Source organism: Ambystoma mexicanum, chromosome 1q (genome assembly GCF_040938575.1).
Source record: "Ambystoma mexicanum isolate Mex_15411 chromosome 1q, UKY_AmexF1_1, whole genome shotgun sequence".
NCBI lineage: Eukaryota > Metazoa > Chordata > Amphibia > Caudata > Ambystomatidae > Ambystoma > Ambystoma mexicanum.
Window position 1 is genome coordinate 842,992,128 of NC_090922.1, and position 17,016 is coordinate 843,009,143.

Genomic DNA, 17,016 nt, shown 5'->3' on the forward strand with positions numbered 1-17,016 from the left:
CCTCCGGAGCGTGCGAAGAGCTGGTAAGCTTTTGTCTTTCAGATGCCGGAATGCAGTGTGAAGACCTCCGGAGCATGCGAAGAGTAGGTAAGCCTTTGTCTTTCAGATGCCGGAATGCAGCGCGAGGCGTTGGTGACAGCCGATGGACCAGGTAAGAGATGCGCTGCCACTGAAGACCGTAGTGCTAACCTGTTCTTTCTTTGTCTTTACAGGTGCTGCTGAAGACTGGATTCCAGGATGGTAAGCCTTTGTTCCCTTAGGCCCAGAATCAGAAGCAGAAGACACGATGAGCGTTCTGCTGCAGAGAATGCAGAATAACGCAAAGCAAGATTCATCCATCGGGTGTGGTTTAAATAGCCTCCTGTAGTGCTTAGGTGTCTCCTTCCACAGCCACGCCTAGGTAAGAAAAGAGTTCCTGCTTTCCAGAAGAGTTCCAGTGTTCTGAACCTAGGGAGTGGCTCCTGCCCCACCCAACAGGAAAAGTAGTCCCAAACAGAAGAGGATCAGGGGTTCAACTGGCAGGTAAGTAAGCAGCATGGTCTGCTGCAGGTAAATCCACCCAAGCATTATGAGCCCGGCGCTTCCAGCGCTGGGACTGGGCATCTTTATGAGCCTGGTGCCACTGGCGCCAGGACAGGGTCCAAAAGGTCCCAATTGGGACTGGCTGGCACTCGGAACCGGGGTTATGGGTCTGCTTCCAAGGGAGTCGGGCAAGTCCTGATCTTTTGGAAGCAGAAATGATGACAGCACCCCCCCTCAAGGCCCCTCCCAAACCGGGCTTCTCCGGGGGTTTGGGCTTGTTAGGAAATGTTCGATGAAATCTTTTGATTAGACGAGGCGCGTGGACATATTCTGCAGGTTCCCAGGATCTTTCTTGGGGACCGTAGCCTTTCCAGTCAATCAGGTAAAATAGTTTAGATTTGGAAATCTTGGAATCCAGGATGCTTTTGACTTCAAACTCGAGTTCTCCATCAACTAGAATAGGTTTTGGAGATGTAGTTAGTCGGGTTTGAGGTTGCACGGGTTTTAATAGAGAGACGTGGAAGACCGGATGTATCTTCATGTGAGGGGGCAAGTCCAACTTGACCTCTACTGGATTTACTATGGTAGTGATGGAATAGGGACCAAGGTATCTTGGGTTGAATGTGCGTGGTCCTTTTAGAGGTAGATATTTGGTGGATAACCAGACTTGATCTCCTACTTGATATTGGGGGGCTTCCTTCCGATGTTGGTCTGCTCCTTTCTTGTATTGTTCTTTAGCCCTTTGAAGGTGAGAAACGGCTTCCTTAAAGGCTTGGGTGATTGTAGAATGCAGGTGGTCTACTGCTGGTGTTCCAAGATCTTGGAGTGGATCCAACTCCGAGGTTCGAGGGTGACTACCGTATAAAAGAAAAAACGGGGTCTTCCCAGTTCCCGAGTGGACAGAGTTATTGTAGGCATATTCGGCTATCCAAAGGATATCTTTCCAAGTTTTTTCAGTTTGTTGTAGCATGCAGCGCAAATACTGTTCCAGAGTTTGATTGGTCCTCTCGGTTTGTCCGTCGGTTTGAGGGTGGTGGTACCGACAGCAACTTCGCCAAAAATGAGAAATAAATTGACTACCTCGATCCGAAATTGGAACTGAAGGAAAACCGTGCAGTCGGACGATGTTTTCGAGAAATTATCGGGCCAGAGTTGCTGCTGTTGGTAAGCCTTTGAGTGGAATGAAATGCGCCATCTTGGAGAATAGGTCCACGATTACTAGGATCGTATTGTATCCGGAGCATGGAGGTAGATCGGTGATGAAGTCCATAGAAAGCGTATGCCAAGGGCGAGGCGGGATGTCAATAGGGCGTAAGAGGCCGGCTGGTTTTTCCTTTTGACTCTTGTTTTGGGCGCATACTCCACAGGACATTATAAAGTCTCTGATATCTTTTTTCCAAGACGGCCACCAGAAGTAGCGCTTGATCTTTTCCGAGGTCTTGGTCATACCGGGATGTCCTTCCATTAAAGAATCGTGATAACAAGAGATTACCTTTTTCTGTAAATCTGTGCTGGGCAGGTATAACCGTTCTTGGAAATATAATAGGTTGTCCTTCACTGTAAAGTCCTTTCCCTGCAGATGCCAATTCTGTATGTCTGCTGGAGTTACCAGTAGCCTGGCTTTATCCTTAACTTCCTCTATGGATTGTGTGGCGATTACACCTAGAATTCTTTGTTCGGGAATGATAGGTACAGGTTTAGGATTGATCAAATGTTCCACTTCCATCCGAGAAAGGGCATCAGCTTTACCGTTTTTTGTACCAGGTCGATAGGTAATTATGAAGTCAAACTCGGCAAAGAATAGTGCCCAACGGAGTTGCCTAGAGGATTGAGCTTTTGCGGTTTTCAAATAGTGCAGGTTTCGGTGATCTGTAATCACAGTAACGGTGTGTCGGGCCCCCAGAAGATAATGCCTCCAAGCCTTAAAGGCGGACTTGATAGCTAGAAGTTCCTTATCAGTAATAGTGTAATTGATTTCAGGAGGCGTGAATTTGCGGGACCAAAATGCCACGGGATGCAACTGATTGGTTACTGGGTCCTTTTGTGATAGAACTGCCCCCATGGCAAGGCTCGAAGCATCAGTTTCAACGATGTAGGGGAGTTCTGGGCGAGGATGTTTTAAGATCGGTGCAGAGATAAATCTAGTCTTCAAATTCTGGAAAGCTTGTCCCGCCTCGGTAGACCATTCAAAACGTTTGTTTTTCTTTAACAAGGCGGTGATGGGCTGGACTATTCGAGAGAATTCGGGGATAAACCTGCGGTAAAAGTTAGCGAAGCCTAACATGCTTTGAACACCTTTTACGGAGGATGGCGATGGCCATTTGAGAATTGCATCGACCTTCTTTGAATCCATACGCACTCCGCTAGGTGATAATATGAATCCCAAGAATTCAACTTCAGTCACGTTGAAAACACATTTTTCCAACTTAGCGAAAAGTTTGTGTTGACGCAATCTCTCGAGGACCATTTTCACGTGTTTCCGATGTTCAATTTCCGATGAAGAATAAACGAGGATGTCGTCAATGTAAACAATAACACACACATCTATGAGCTCTCTGAGGACATCGTTCATAAAATATTGAAAGGCGGCCGGGGCTTTGCAAAGTCCGAAGGGCATGACCTGATATTCAAATAGCCCATACTTGGTGCGGAAGGCCGTCTTCCATTCATCGCCCTCTTTTACTCGTACCAAGTGGTAGGCTCCTCTAAGATCCAGCTTTGTATATATGCATGCTTTTCTGACTTGGTCCAGGAGTTCAGGGATCAAAGGTAACGGATATCTATTCTTAACGGTGATCTGGTTCAGGGCGCGATAATCTATACAAGTTCTAAGGTCCCCTTCTTTTTTTGGAACGAAGAACAAAGCTGAGGAAGCAGGGGACTTGGAAGGACGAATAAACCCATTCGCTAGGTATTGATCCAGGTATTGTCGGAGGTGAAGATTCTCAGGCTCGGTGAGGGCATACATTCTACTACAAGGAGGAGTAGATCCAGGTATCAGGTCTATCTGGCAGTCATAAGACCTATGAGGAGGTAGAGAGTTAGCCTGATCCTTCCGGAAAACATCTTGGAATTCTAGGTATTCAGGAGGTAACTGGGGAGCCTCCGAGGAAAGTGCTGCCAGTGCAACACCAAGTCGAGGGTGACAAGTAGAGACACATTCTGGAAACTGAACCGTTCTTGCTCGCCAATCGATCTGAGGATTGTGCTTCTCTAACCAAGGAATTCCTAGAATAATCTGGAACTGAGGGGCCTTGATCACATCGAACACGATCTTCTCATGGTGTCCATCTTGACTTACTAGCGTCACTTCTTGGGTGGTATGCGTTACTGGTCCGGAGGCTATCTCCGTACCATCCACCGTAGTAATGACGTCCTTTACAGCCTTTGGACAAAGAGTCAGATTCTTTTTTTTTTTTTTTTTTTTTATTGAAACATCAGTCAAAATATGTCACAGTATAATACCGTGACATCAGACTTTTATTACAAACGAGTTTCGTCAAAAAAAGCTTTCAATTAATGTACTTTCCATTAGGATCATCCTTCTATGTTCTCTAGATCAAGTGCGTCTATAAAATTGACTATCGCACAGCAAAGTTTTACACCGTTCCCGGCCATTGCCTGTGACCACCAGTCGAGTGCTTCTGGATCCGCTGGGCGAAAGTTGCCTAAATGTAAGGATCGTTTTGTTGTGAGCGACGTGCATTTGGTTATCAGATGTTCGATGGATTCAGATTCTTTCATACAGAAACGACATCTGTCGTTGTTTACTTTATTTGAGTGGCGAAGCCACAATGCTGCTTTTGTGTTGATTGCATTTAATCGAATTCGCAAAAACTGAGCCCGGTGGTGACGGGAAGGACAATTTGCCAAGTATTTACATAGAACACCCAGCTTGTGTTGTCCAATTCCGGTGTCTAAAGTTGTAACCATCTTGCGGCGTTGGTCATTGTTCTGGATCCAATGCATGGTGTCGACCTTTTGCTTAACCGATTGCGGTCGCATTATCAGTTCATCAGTGTTTGAATTGGCCTGAGCAAGAATGTTTGTCAGGCGTTGTTTCCACTCTTCAAGTAATACTGAGTTCCCAGGTCCAGATCTAGTGAGAAAGGGCTGATAGGCAAGTGGATTGGACGGCATAATCATTTTTCTAAATGCCATCAGAGATTTCCAAATTACGCAAGCATGAAGCGAGTTTATGGAAAGTTCGTATCTTAATTGGCTCATTGAGATATAGGTTGGTAGCTTCAGGACACGCCGCCAAAAAACACCTTCTAGCTTCTGCCAAAAGGCCGCATCAATGGACCACCCTGCTTCGGATCCATAAGTAATCGCTGGAACGACTTTCTGCAGATAGAATTTCAGGGTTGGGGTGAGTGCGAATTTGCCATAGGATTTATCTAGTAGCTGGGCTTGAATTCCAAACTGTACCATTCGGGCTTTCAAGTCTACTTTCCAAGGAGTTTCACAGAGTGAATTATTAAAGGATATCCCCAAATATCTAATTGAGTCGACCACATCTAGTGGTTTTTTATTGATGTGCCAGGTGAAAGGACGTTGCTTATTAGATTTTGGTTTGCCGATAATAATAATTTTGGTCTTGTCGATGTTAATTGACAAATCATTGCAGTCAAGGTATTCATTTAGGTTGGCCAATTGCCGTTGTAGTCCAATCTGGGTTTTATCCAGTAGGACTATGTCATCTGCGTAAATTAAGTGACCGATTTCGATGTTGTTTAAAGTTGGTGGAAAGCATCTCGTGTTGTTTCGATGTTCGGGTATGTCGGCAATGAACAGTTTGAATAGCTCAGCTGCTAATGGACATCCTTGTTTCACCCCTGTGTTTGTTGGTATAGGGTTAGAAAGAGCACCTTGGTTGTTTAGTCGGATGCTGATTGAGGTGTTTGAGTGTAGCGCTCTTATTGGATCTATCAAGCTACTTGGGCAGTTCCATTTATTTAATTTAGCCCAGAGTTTTGAGCGATTAATAGTGTCGAAAGCACTACGTAGATCGATAAAGGCTGCGTACAGTTTGGTTTTGGCCCTTTTACTTTCCAATTTTAAAATTGTCATTAGGAGCAGATTTACTTCCACCCCAACCCCTTTTGTGAAACCGGTTTGCCGGATGTCAGGAATTGAGTTCGTCATTGACCAGTGCGTGAGCTGTAGTCGTAAAAATGATGCGAAGATTTTCCCAATAGTGTCCAACAAGGCAATCGGGCGGTAGTTGGATGGATCTGCCCGATTGCCTTTTTTATAGATTGGGACTATTATTGCTTCTCGCCAAGATCCGGGAATTGTTGTTGTTGTGGATATTCTGGCAAACAGGAGTTCAATCAGATTAGCCCATTCCTCCACATTATTTTTTAACATGATGTTTGTTATTAAGTCGGGGCCCGCAGCATTAGAGTTTTTCAATGCTTGTATTGCAGTTTTTATGTCAGCGGCGGTGACTCGTAGCCCCCATGAACTTAAGTTTGGATCTGGAACATTTTGTTCTTCATGTTGTATGTTACTAAAGATCTTTGCATAATGTAGTGTCCATTGATCGGGGGCAATTACGTTTATCGTCGTCGGCTGATGTTTGGAATTTCCAGTATTTAATATGGCCCAAGTTTCCCGGGAGTTATTCTGAATTAGCTGTTTCAATAGCAACTCCGCTTTGTCTTGTTCAATTATGGTTTTTTGTGATTTAAGCCAAGAACGGTATAATTGTCGCCGATTTTGGATGTCGTCAATGATGGAACTTCTATTATCGGTAGACTTCATCGACATTTTTAGCTTCCTCACATCTCGTCGCATTTCTCTTTTCGCCAATGTTATTATCGTGGAAGAAGCATGTTTGTGTAAATGACCCATGGTTAAGTTTGAAGTACGTGCGGTGACAAAGTCGGAGAATAGTGGAGTGTACTCAATCAGTGAATTGTCTTTGGTATCAAAGTTCTGTCTTATTTCCTGAAGGTTCCTTCTGTTTATTCTAAGACGGTTGCCACCTGCTGTCATTGAAATCGGAATTTCGTAGGAACGAGAGTCCGATGACCATCCTAGCAGACAGGTAAGTCGCAAAAGGTTGTGATCGCTCATTGACATAGGCAAGATTGTTAAAGACAGGTTTTTCTCGAATAGGTTATGTGAGACCCAGAAGTAGTCAATGATTGAATGGGTCTTATTGTTTGACCACGTTTGGCTTGGCGGTTGGTCCCCTGAGACATTCCCATTAACCATGAGACAGTTCCTTGTGCGAAGGGCGCGGCTCCATTGCATGCCACGGATGGGAATGTCTTTGTCTAAAGCTGGCTTGTAACTCTGCGTTTCACGCTCGTATTTAAACCAGGCACAATTAAAATCTCCTGCACAAATGATTGAAAGATTCCTGTATTTCAATATGGCCTCATCAAGAATGTGGAGCATAGAACTAAGAAAAAGCTTGGTACTGATTTTATGTGGATTCCAATAACTATTTAAAATGAGCAGATGTGTCTTGGCGTCATCAATTTGATGATTTGATTGTAGTAAGGCGCCTTGTATAAAAGGATTTGGGGCAAATGAGGCCTTAAGCTGCCACCATGTGTTGATTTTAATCATCATTAATAGGCCTGAAAAGGGGCGACCCTTTGGACCTTTGATAGCAGGATTTAATAGGGTCGTAAAGCCATCTCTCATAGGGGGTATACTTAACCAGGTTTCTTGGAGGCAGATGATAAATGCCTTATCTAGATTGACATCAAATTGCTTAAATAAGTGGGAAGACCCCCTGGTATTCCAAGAGAGAATTTCACGTGTACATTCAATTACACGGACTGATGGCTAATTCCGATCTGTAGTGCTGTTCGTCGAGTTGTTCTTTGGGGTCCGATTCGTCCCAGATCTTTGAAATTCAACTCGTGGTGATTTCTGTCTGTACTCCACGTGTCTTTGTTCACGATGTCTGAGAACGGAGTGCTCCGGACTGGATTTCCGATTGCTTGTGACCAAATTTTGCGGTTCGATTGATATGTCAAAGCCATAGCTCAGTAATTCGTTTGCAGCTTGCAGAATAGTGTTCCGTACTAAGGCGGATGGAATGTGCAGGAGCACTTGATCACAACGTCGTTCCGTTGCATATTCCACAATTCTTATATCAGCTGACACTATCGTTCGTAGTGACGGAATGCAAGTGAATAGTTTCATCACGTTCTTCCTGTCCATGTTCAAATCGTGATCGTCGTGATGGAGATTTTGCAATCTAAGTTTGTAGGGTGTTGAGCCGACACTAGAACCTAATGAAGTAGATGCCTGAGAATGATAATGAACTGACCTATTCCCATGCGAAGTTATGTGTTTTGGGTTCAAATGGGAAAACTTTTGTTCCTTATTTGGCCTTGTCCTCGTTGGATATTTGTCAGTATTCATGGATCGATTAAGATCATACGTTGTCGACGGTAAGCGAGCCGATTGTAAAGCTTCTTGAGCTGTGTCCAGTCCAGAGTTTTGATGGACGATTGGCAAGTCCTCAGAGTATGTAGATAGGTCGCAAATATCAATTGTAGAGCTGGAAAGATTATTTGGGACAGTTACTGAGTCGGAGTCAACTCTTTGACGTTTATTTGGATGGACTTTTGGGGAGTCAAGCTCCCTTGCCTGTTTTATTTGGTTTTTCCCAATGTTTGAGTCGTTTTGGTTAACTACTTTGGCGTGATTAAATAATCCGGGGGTGGGGCCCTTCGGTAAATTTCTAATCAGGTTTCGAGAGTTCAGGGATGATGTACATTTCTTGGCTCCTTGTCTTGGTATTGGCGAGCGTGAGTTCAGAGCAGAACGTTTGGTGTGGTTTACAGCGTTAAAGACTTTTGCTTCTGTTTGTTTTGAAGGGCCCTGAAAGATGCCAAAAGAGGCCGTGGTCTTCGTCTCCGGGAGCTGAGATAAACGGCCATTAGTTAAGAGATTTTTTAAATGGTCACAATCGGGGGCCTCTTGAGTTAAAAGAGGTTTGTTTAAACTAGTCACGGGTGCTTGCTGTGGAACAGCGATCGATGAGTTGGATGTCTTTTCGATTGAAGTTAAGGTTTGACCTTCTGTTGACTGGATTGTAGCCTTTGTTGCAGCCTTCATGGAAGCGTCTTGCGTTAGAATTCTTTGGAATTCAGGGTTTCGCATAGACGTTGAGTCTGTGGTTTGGTACTCAGTTTTGGAGCAGATTTCAGTTGAGAAGTGTCGCATCCATTTCACCACCTCAAGAAGACCGTCAGACAGGGAGTCATTTTGGCAATGATGTCGAGCAGCAAGATCGCTTAAGCGTTCTTGCCAACGTATTGTCCTTTCGGCTTCCTGAGTCAACTGGTCCTGTAAGAAGTTTGTTACAGTCTCAAAACTGTCCATCTTTTCCTTTAGTGAAATAATAAGTGTGGACTGGTCCTTGTATGCATCAAGCAAGGATTCATACATTTTTAGAAAAGGCAAGAGTGCTGTGGATGATGCAGCTAATACATTGTTGTAGATCTGCATTGCTGCTGCTGATGAAAGACTCGGTTTAGGACCCGCTCCAGTCTGATCTCCTGAATTAGACTGGTTACTATTCATAGAGTCTAAATGAGAATCTGGTGTTAATACAGCATCGCCAGTTACATTCGCGAGTACTTCTTTTAAGGCAGGTTGAGTGTTTGAGGACAAATTCTTCTTTTTTGTTGGATACACGAAAGGTGTAGTTTGATGGTGTGATTGGGCATTGTGCGTCGTATGCCATGACGCGTGATTAGATTTGTCGTCAGTCACGAATTTGGGATGCGTCAAATGCCCAGGATGAGGTGCTTGTCGCATCAGGTCGCTGGTATGAGATATCCTTGCTAAGTTTTGCGCAACGCTGTTTTTCATGTGGGACCGATCGATATTAATTCTTTGACCTCGTTGCTCCGTTTGAGCACTGAGGGAGGTCCTCTTTAACGGTATGGTGTCGTTTTCATTGAAGGAATTGAGTTTTGTGTAAACAAAGACAGAGCGTGTGGGAGTCTTGTCGAAGATGTCGACAGCTCGACGTTTGACCGCTCTTTGGGCTTTGATGTTCTTCAAATTTGGTACTGAGGAGCTCACGGCCAAGGTGGTTTCGTCATGTTCAATAGTTGCGGTTGCAATTAGATTCGATGCAGTAGAATTTTTGGCTTCAAGATTACTTGTTGAGGCAAGATCCTCATTGTCTTGTGAGGCTTCCATGAGCTCAGCATCCGTTAAATCAAATGGCGTAAAGAACTCGTCTTCTTTGTCCAAGTAAGATGGTTTGACAGAGGTTGGTGAGTCTATGCTTCGATTTAGGGGAGGAAGATCAAGTAGTGTTAGTAACGATCGTTGTGGAGAGCTGATGGAATTTTCCACGTCGATTCCATCGTCTGAGAATAAGGCCACAGTTTCTCCTTCGCTGACTTCTCTGGTAGTAGCCACGTGCAAGGCACATGCAGAGACTCCACCAGACGTGTCAGTATTAGCTACATTAGCTTCAGAATCATCTAATCTTACCATCGGCAGATCAATAGATGTTATCTCAGTTGTCACGGTCTCAGGTGCAAATGATGGATTTTGCGGAAGCACGGTGTCTCCCTTTTTATCAGGGGTAGTTGGTGCACACATTTCGGTGGAAGATTCAGTGGAAATCTCAGTGTGCTGCTCATCTGAGTGCATTGTCATCGGTGCAGACAAAGGATTGACAATGGTCATGTCATCATAATTAATATGGTCAGTTCGCAAAGAATTGAGGGGTCTAAGCTCAGACGGATTTTTAGATGCACGTTTGTGGTGCAAAGAGCTTACCTTTATTGGCTCTGATCTCGAGTCGCTTTTTAACGCTGTCCAAGGGTTCTGCATACGGCGTTGTTGGATGGTTTTACGTCGGGTCAGAGGGCCAGAGCCCGTTTGGTCACCTATACCGGAGTGCGCCGTCATGAACTGGATCCGCACTGCCGAGACCAGCCGTTGACTGCCGTAGACTGACTCAGCTCACGACTCCGCGCGCGCTCCGCGCCGGAATCGAGGCTAAATAGGGTCCGCCTCCAAGTTGTTAGTGGCCGATGTTAAAGGCACAGGCACAGTGCACTACGGCTCCAGCCAGCAATGCAAGTGGAAAAGAAACACGTTGCTGCAGCTCCTCACAAGAGAAAAAGTCATAGCTGACTGCCGTAGACTGACTCAGCTCACGACTCCGCGCGCGCTCCGCGCCGGAATCGAGGCTAAATAGGGTCCGCCTCCAAGTTGTTAGTGGCCGATGTTAAAGGCACAGGCACAGTGCACTACGGCTCCAGCCAGCAATGCAAGTGGAAAAGAAACACGTTGCTGCAGCTCCTCACAAGAGAAAAAGTCGTAGCTGACTGCCGTAGACTGACTCAGCTCACGACTCCGAGTCAGATTCATCCTCAAAACCATTTCATGATCCACATAATTGCCGATGGCACCGCTGTCGACGTAAGCTTCAATCGCATGTAATCGATCCGGATGTTCAGGGCTAATGAGGACCATAGGTATCACGAAATGCGAGGTCACGGAACTGGTTTTAACGCTCGGCAAGAGGACCTCTATTCTTGTCGGGCGAGGTCGTTTCCCTGCTCAGAGTTTGTGACCCTGGTAACTGCAGCTCCTACTGCCTTCTTGGCTGGTTTCACCGGACAATCTCGAAGAAAGTGCCCCGAGTTTCCGCAATAGAGGCATAATTGCAGCTGTTTTCTCCTTTCCCGCTCCTTTTGTGTTAGTGGTCCTTTCAGGCCCCCTATTTGCATGGGTTCCCCGGAGTCTACTCCTTTGGTAGGAGTTGGTGGTTTGGAAAATACTCGAGCATCAAACTTGGAACGATCGGCCTTCCTGTTCTGCAGTCTGTGGTCAATTTGAACGACTAAGTCAATACAGTCCGAACAGTCTTGCGGGGGATTCACTACTTGGGCTAACACATCTTTGAGCTCTCCACGTAGACCTCTATAAAACAGCGTAATCCTTTTGTCCTCAGGCCATCGAGTTTCCACTATCAGTCTGTTGAAAGACGCAATATAAGCCAAAAGGTCTTGATTACCCTGTCGCAATGAAAGGAGCTCATTGTCCAAGGCCTGCCCCTGTGAATGTCTTGCAAACAGTTTTTCCATACTGAGCTGAAAAGCTTGAAAATCATGGAGAACCGGATCATCTTGATTAACTAGAGGGATCGACCAGTCTGCCGCATTGCCACTAAGGTACGAAAGCACGAAAGCTACCTTAGCTTGATCAGTTGGAAAGGCTGCTGGCCGGCATAAGAAGTGCAACCGGCACTGATTAATAAATACTGCAAACCTCTTTGGGTCACCAGAAAATCGTTCGGGCGGAGCCAGAGGTACATTCCCAGGTAGGTTGATCTGCACTGGGTTCGTAGAGGATGTTGAAGGAAGATTTGCCCCTGATGCGGGTAACGGAGTTTGTCCGGCTTGTGACTGTAGCAATTGTCTAGCGAGATCGTCCGTTCGCTCCTTGGAAATAATCAGTTCCGTTCTTAGAGCATTCGTTTCCTGACGGGCTGCATGCACTTCTGCTCTTAGTTCCCCAAGTAACTGGGCTAGCTGGTCGGTATCCGAGGTTTCCATAGCGCCTGGGTGGGAGTTTTGCGGTAGGCTTTGCGTTCTGTAACGATCACCTGATTCCCACAGAGGCGCCGGTCTTGACTGGGTGAATGCCGTATCTTCAAAGGTGATGTGTTACACACGGTTGGCTCTTTGGGCTGGACCTCTGTGCACTGTATGTCTGACTCGAAGAGTAAGATGTCTGCAGATAGAAAATATGGGATTAATGAACTGGGGTTATTGGGTGCCTCTCTCCTCTTCCCTTTCTCTTCTCCTGTAGAACCCCAAAGGTTAACGCCCTCACCTTAGGTAAGTGAACGCCGAGCTCTCCATCTGCCTCGGGGCAGGGTGCCGTAACCAGTTTCTTCACTGGATAAGGGTGCAGGCCTCTTGACCTCAGAGGACTGCTGTCCGTCGTTAACTGCACGAACAGTAAGTTCTGGGCACTTCAAATGTCTTAAAAGTCTTTTTTAATGCTATCTCTTGTTTTGCAGGGTTGCGGCGATGGCGGATGGCGGGCTGATGAGAGTTGAGGATCGAACCCGCGTGAGGAATAGAAGCGCCTGGAAGCACGTAAGTAAGCGCTTGTAGCCTGCTTCACGATGCGCCCTAACTGTCCCTTTTATCTTGCAGGTACAAGTTCGGAGCTTTAGAGAAGCTGAAGGGTGCTGGAATACCCACTGGATTCGGCGTGGGAAGGAGTAATGGCACGTGAGTAATAAAGTTGCCCAATGTCTTTAAACGCACCTTCTTTTGTCTTTCAGATGCGGGATGCAGCGCCGAAGGCCTCCGGAGCGTGCGAAGAGCTGGTAAGCTTTTGTCTTTCAGATGCCGGAATGCAGTGTGAAGACCTCCGGAGCATGCGAAGAGTAGGTGAGCCTTTGTCTTTCAGATGCCGGAATGCAGCGCGAGGCGTTGGTGACAGCCGATGGACCAGGTAAGAGATGCGCTGCCACTGAAGACCGTAGTGCTAACCTGTTCTTTCTTTGTCTTTACAGGTGCTGCTGAAGACTGGATTCCAGGATGGTAAGCCTTTGTTCCCTTAGGCCCAGGATCAGAAGCAGAAGACACGATGAGCGTTCTGCTGCAGAGAATGCAGAATAACGCAAAGCAAGATTCATCCATCGGGTGTGGTTTAAATAGCCTCCTGTAGCGCTAAGGTGTCTCCTTCCACAGCCACGCCTAGGTAAGAAAAGAGTTCCTGCTTTCCAGAAGAGTTCCAGTGTTCTGAACCTAGGGAGTGGCTCCTGCCCCACCCAACAGGAAAAGTAGTCCCAAACAGAAGAGGATCAGGGGTTTAACTGGCAGGTAAGTAAGCAGCATGGACTGCTGCAGGTAAGTCCACCCAAGCATTATGAGCCCGGCGCTTCCAGCGCTGGGACTGGGCATCTTTATGAGCCTGGTACCACTGGCGCCAGGACAGGGTCCAAAAGGTCCCAATTGGGACTGGCTGGCACTCGGAACCGGGGTTATGGGTCTGCTTCCAAGGGAGTCGGGCAAGTCCTGATCTTTTGGAAGCAGAGATCATGACATTTACATCCTGAATCCACACGCTTGCACTAAGGAGTCTGTCTGTGCAGAGGAGCGTTCGTGAGGGCGAGAACTGTCCCCTTAAATATCCTGAATTCCAAGGCTGCGCCCAAAGGAAGCATAGCACAAAAGGAGAAGGTCGTCGCCTTTGCGGCGTTAAGCCCGAGCCAGTCAAGGGCGAGTGTCAGTGTACAAGGACTGTTTCACTGTGTTGCGTGTCGGAGGATTGCAGCATTTCTGCTTATTTACATCCTGAATCCACACGCTTGCACTAAGGAGTCTGTCTGTGCAGAGCCGCGTTCGTGAGGGCGAGCACTGTCCCCTTAAATATCCTGAATTCCAAGGCTCTGCCCACAGGAAGCATAGCACAAAAGGAGAAGGTCGTCGCCCTTGCGGCGTTAAGCCCGAGCCAGTCAAGGGCGAGTGTCAGTGTACAAGGACTGTTTCACTGTGTTGCGTGTCGGAGGATTGCAGCATTTCTGCTTATTTACATCCTGAATCCACACGCTTGCACTAAGGAGTCTGTCTGTGCAGAGCCGCGTTCGTGAGGGCGAGCACTGTCCCCTTAAATATCCTGAATTCCAAGGCTCTGCCCACAGGAGTCATAGCACAAAAGGAGAAGGTCGTCGCCTTTGCGGCGTTAAGCCTGAGCCAGTCAAGGGCGAGTGTCAGTGTACAAGGACTGTTTCACTGTGTTGCGTGTCGGAGGATTGCAGCATTTCTGCTTATTTACATCCTGAATCCACACGCTTGCACTAAGGAGTCTGTCTGTGCAGAGCCGCGTTCGTGAGGGCGAGCACTGTCCCCTTAAATATCCTGAATTCCAAGGCTCCGCCCACAGGAAGAATAGCACAAAAGGAGAAGGTCGTCGCCCTTGCGGCGTTAAGCCCAAGCCAGTCAAGGGCGAGTGTCAGTGTACAAGGACTGTTTCACTGTGTTGCGTGTCGGAGGATTGCAGCATTTCTGCTTATTTACATCCTGAATCCACACGCTTGCACTAAGGAGTCTGTCTGTGCAGAGCCGCGTTCATGAGGGCGAGCACTGTCCCCTTAAAAATCCTGAATTCCAAGGCTCCGCCCACAGGAAGCATAGCACAAAAGGAGAAGGTCGTCGCCCTTGCGGCGTTAAGCCCGAGCCAGTCAAGGGCGAGTGTCAGTGTACAAGGACTGTTTCACTGTGTTGCGTGTCGGAGGATTGCAGCATTTCTGCTTATTTACATCCTGAATCCACACGCTTGCACTAAGGAGTCTGTCTGTGCAGAGCCGCGTTCGTGAGGGCGAGCACTGTCCCCTTAAATATCCTGAATTCCAAGGCTCTGCCCACAGGAGTCATAGCACAAAAGGAGAAGGTCGTCGCCTTTGCGGCGTTAAGCCTGAGCCAGTCAAGGGCGAGTGTCAGTGTACAAGGACTGTTTCACTGTGTTGCGTGTCGGAGGATTGCAGCATTTCTGCTTATTTACATCCTGAATCCACACGCTTGCACTAAGGAGTCTGTCTGTGCAGAGCCGCGTTCGTGAGGGCGAGCACTGTCCCCTTAAATATCCTGAATTCCAAGGCTCCGCCCACAGGAAGAATAGCACAAAAGGAGAAGGTCGTCGCCCTTGCGGCGTTAAGCCCGAGCCAGTCAAGGGCGAGTGTCAGTGTACAAGGACTGTTTCACTGTGTTGCGTGTCGGAGGATTGCAGCATTTCTGCTTATTTACATCCTGAATCCACACGCTTGCACTAAGGAGTCTGTCTGTGCAGAGCTGCGTTCGTGAGGGCGAGCACTGTCCCCTTAAAAATCCTGAATTCCAAGGCTCCGCCCACAGGAAGCATAGCACAAAAGGAGAAGGTCGTCGCCCTTGCGGCGTTAAGCCCGAGCCAGTCAAGGGCGAGTGTCAGTGTACAAGGACTGTTTCACTGTGTTGCGTGTCGGAGGATTGCAGTATTTCTGCTTCTTTACATCCTGACTCCACACGCTTGCACTAAGGAGTCTGTCTGTGCAGAGCCGCATTCGTGAGGGCGAGCACTGTCCCCTTAAATATCCTGAATTCCAAGGCTCTGCCCACAGGAAGCATAGGACAAAAGGAGAAGGTCGTCGCCCTTGCGGCGTTAAGCCCGAGCCAGTCAAGGGCGAGTGTCAGTGTACAAGGACTGTTTCACTGTTTGCTGCTTTGCTGGGCGCTGGTCGTGTAATCGGAAAAGAAGTGGCCCAGAACAAACGGCAGCAACGCGAAAGGCGGAGAATTTTCGCAGGCATCAAGGCTCAAAGAATCAAAACCCGGAAAGACCAAGGGGTGGAAGTGTCATCTGCCACTGGTTGTCATAATTACAAGTATTCAGAGTGAGTGGGAGACTACGGGAGTTAACTCCTTTGATCCCGCTAGCACCAAAGAATAAAGTAGAGCGTAACATAAACAGCCCAGGTCTATACACGATACACAGCTCTCTAGTACAGAGACTCGCCGTGTTTATGGTGTAGAGGATTTGTAACTGCCTGAGTGGGGGATAGTACAGGGTGTAGTGGCAGCCTGCCATAAACCTTAAAAATGAGTCCAACGCACCCAAGGGGAATTCCACAAGTGGCCAATCCAAAACAGTCCTCAAAAACTCCAATCAGAGTTTGTACTCAGAGATCTGAAATTAAATTACGCAGTACGAAAGACATGGAGAGAGAAGGGGACGTATCATTTCTAAGTGGAAGCCATGAACCCTCTTGACTCGCTGATAAGGCCAGGCTCCCCCGCAAAACCTCAAAGCCTGCATCCACTACAAGTACTACCAATACAGCGACCAATAAAGTACTTAACTCTTTGTACAACTGTACTGCCTCCATAACTAATGTGATTACAAATGTGTCCACCACCACTGACAATGAGCCACCCAGTGTAAAATCTGTGATGTGCAATTCTTCTACCACCATTTCGAATGCTATTGTGCCAAATGCTATGCCACATGTGTCCACCACTACTGAAAATGAGCCCCCCAGTGTAAATTCTGTGATGTGCAATTCTTCTACCACCATTTTGAATGCTATTGTGCCAAATGCTATGCCACATGTGCCCACCACCACTGAAAATGAGCCCCCAGTGTAATATCTGTGTTGTACATCTCCCCTAACACCTACAGTGCAACCACCCCCTCCACCCCACCCTCCCTCATCATGAACCCCCCGCCCCAGCCACTACTGAACCTCACCTGAAATGCGCCATGATTAACGCTAGGTCCATCAATGCCCACGCTCTAGACATCCACGACCTCCTAACCTCCCATGACCTAGATCTACTCATGATCTCAGAAACATGGCTACATGAGGCCTCCGGCCCGGCGCTCTCACTCGCCCTACCCCCTGGCTATTCCATAATTAGACAAGATCGCCTCTCCAAGGTGGAGGTGCAGCAATTATTGCCAGAGACTGCCTCTCTATCAGAAAGGTAGAGAAAT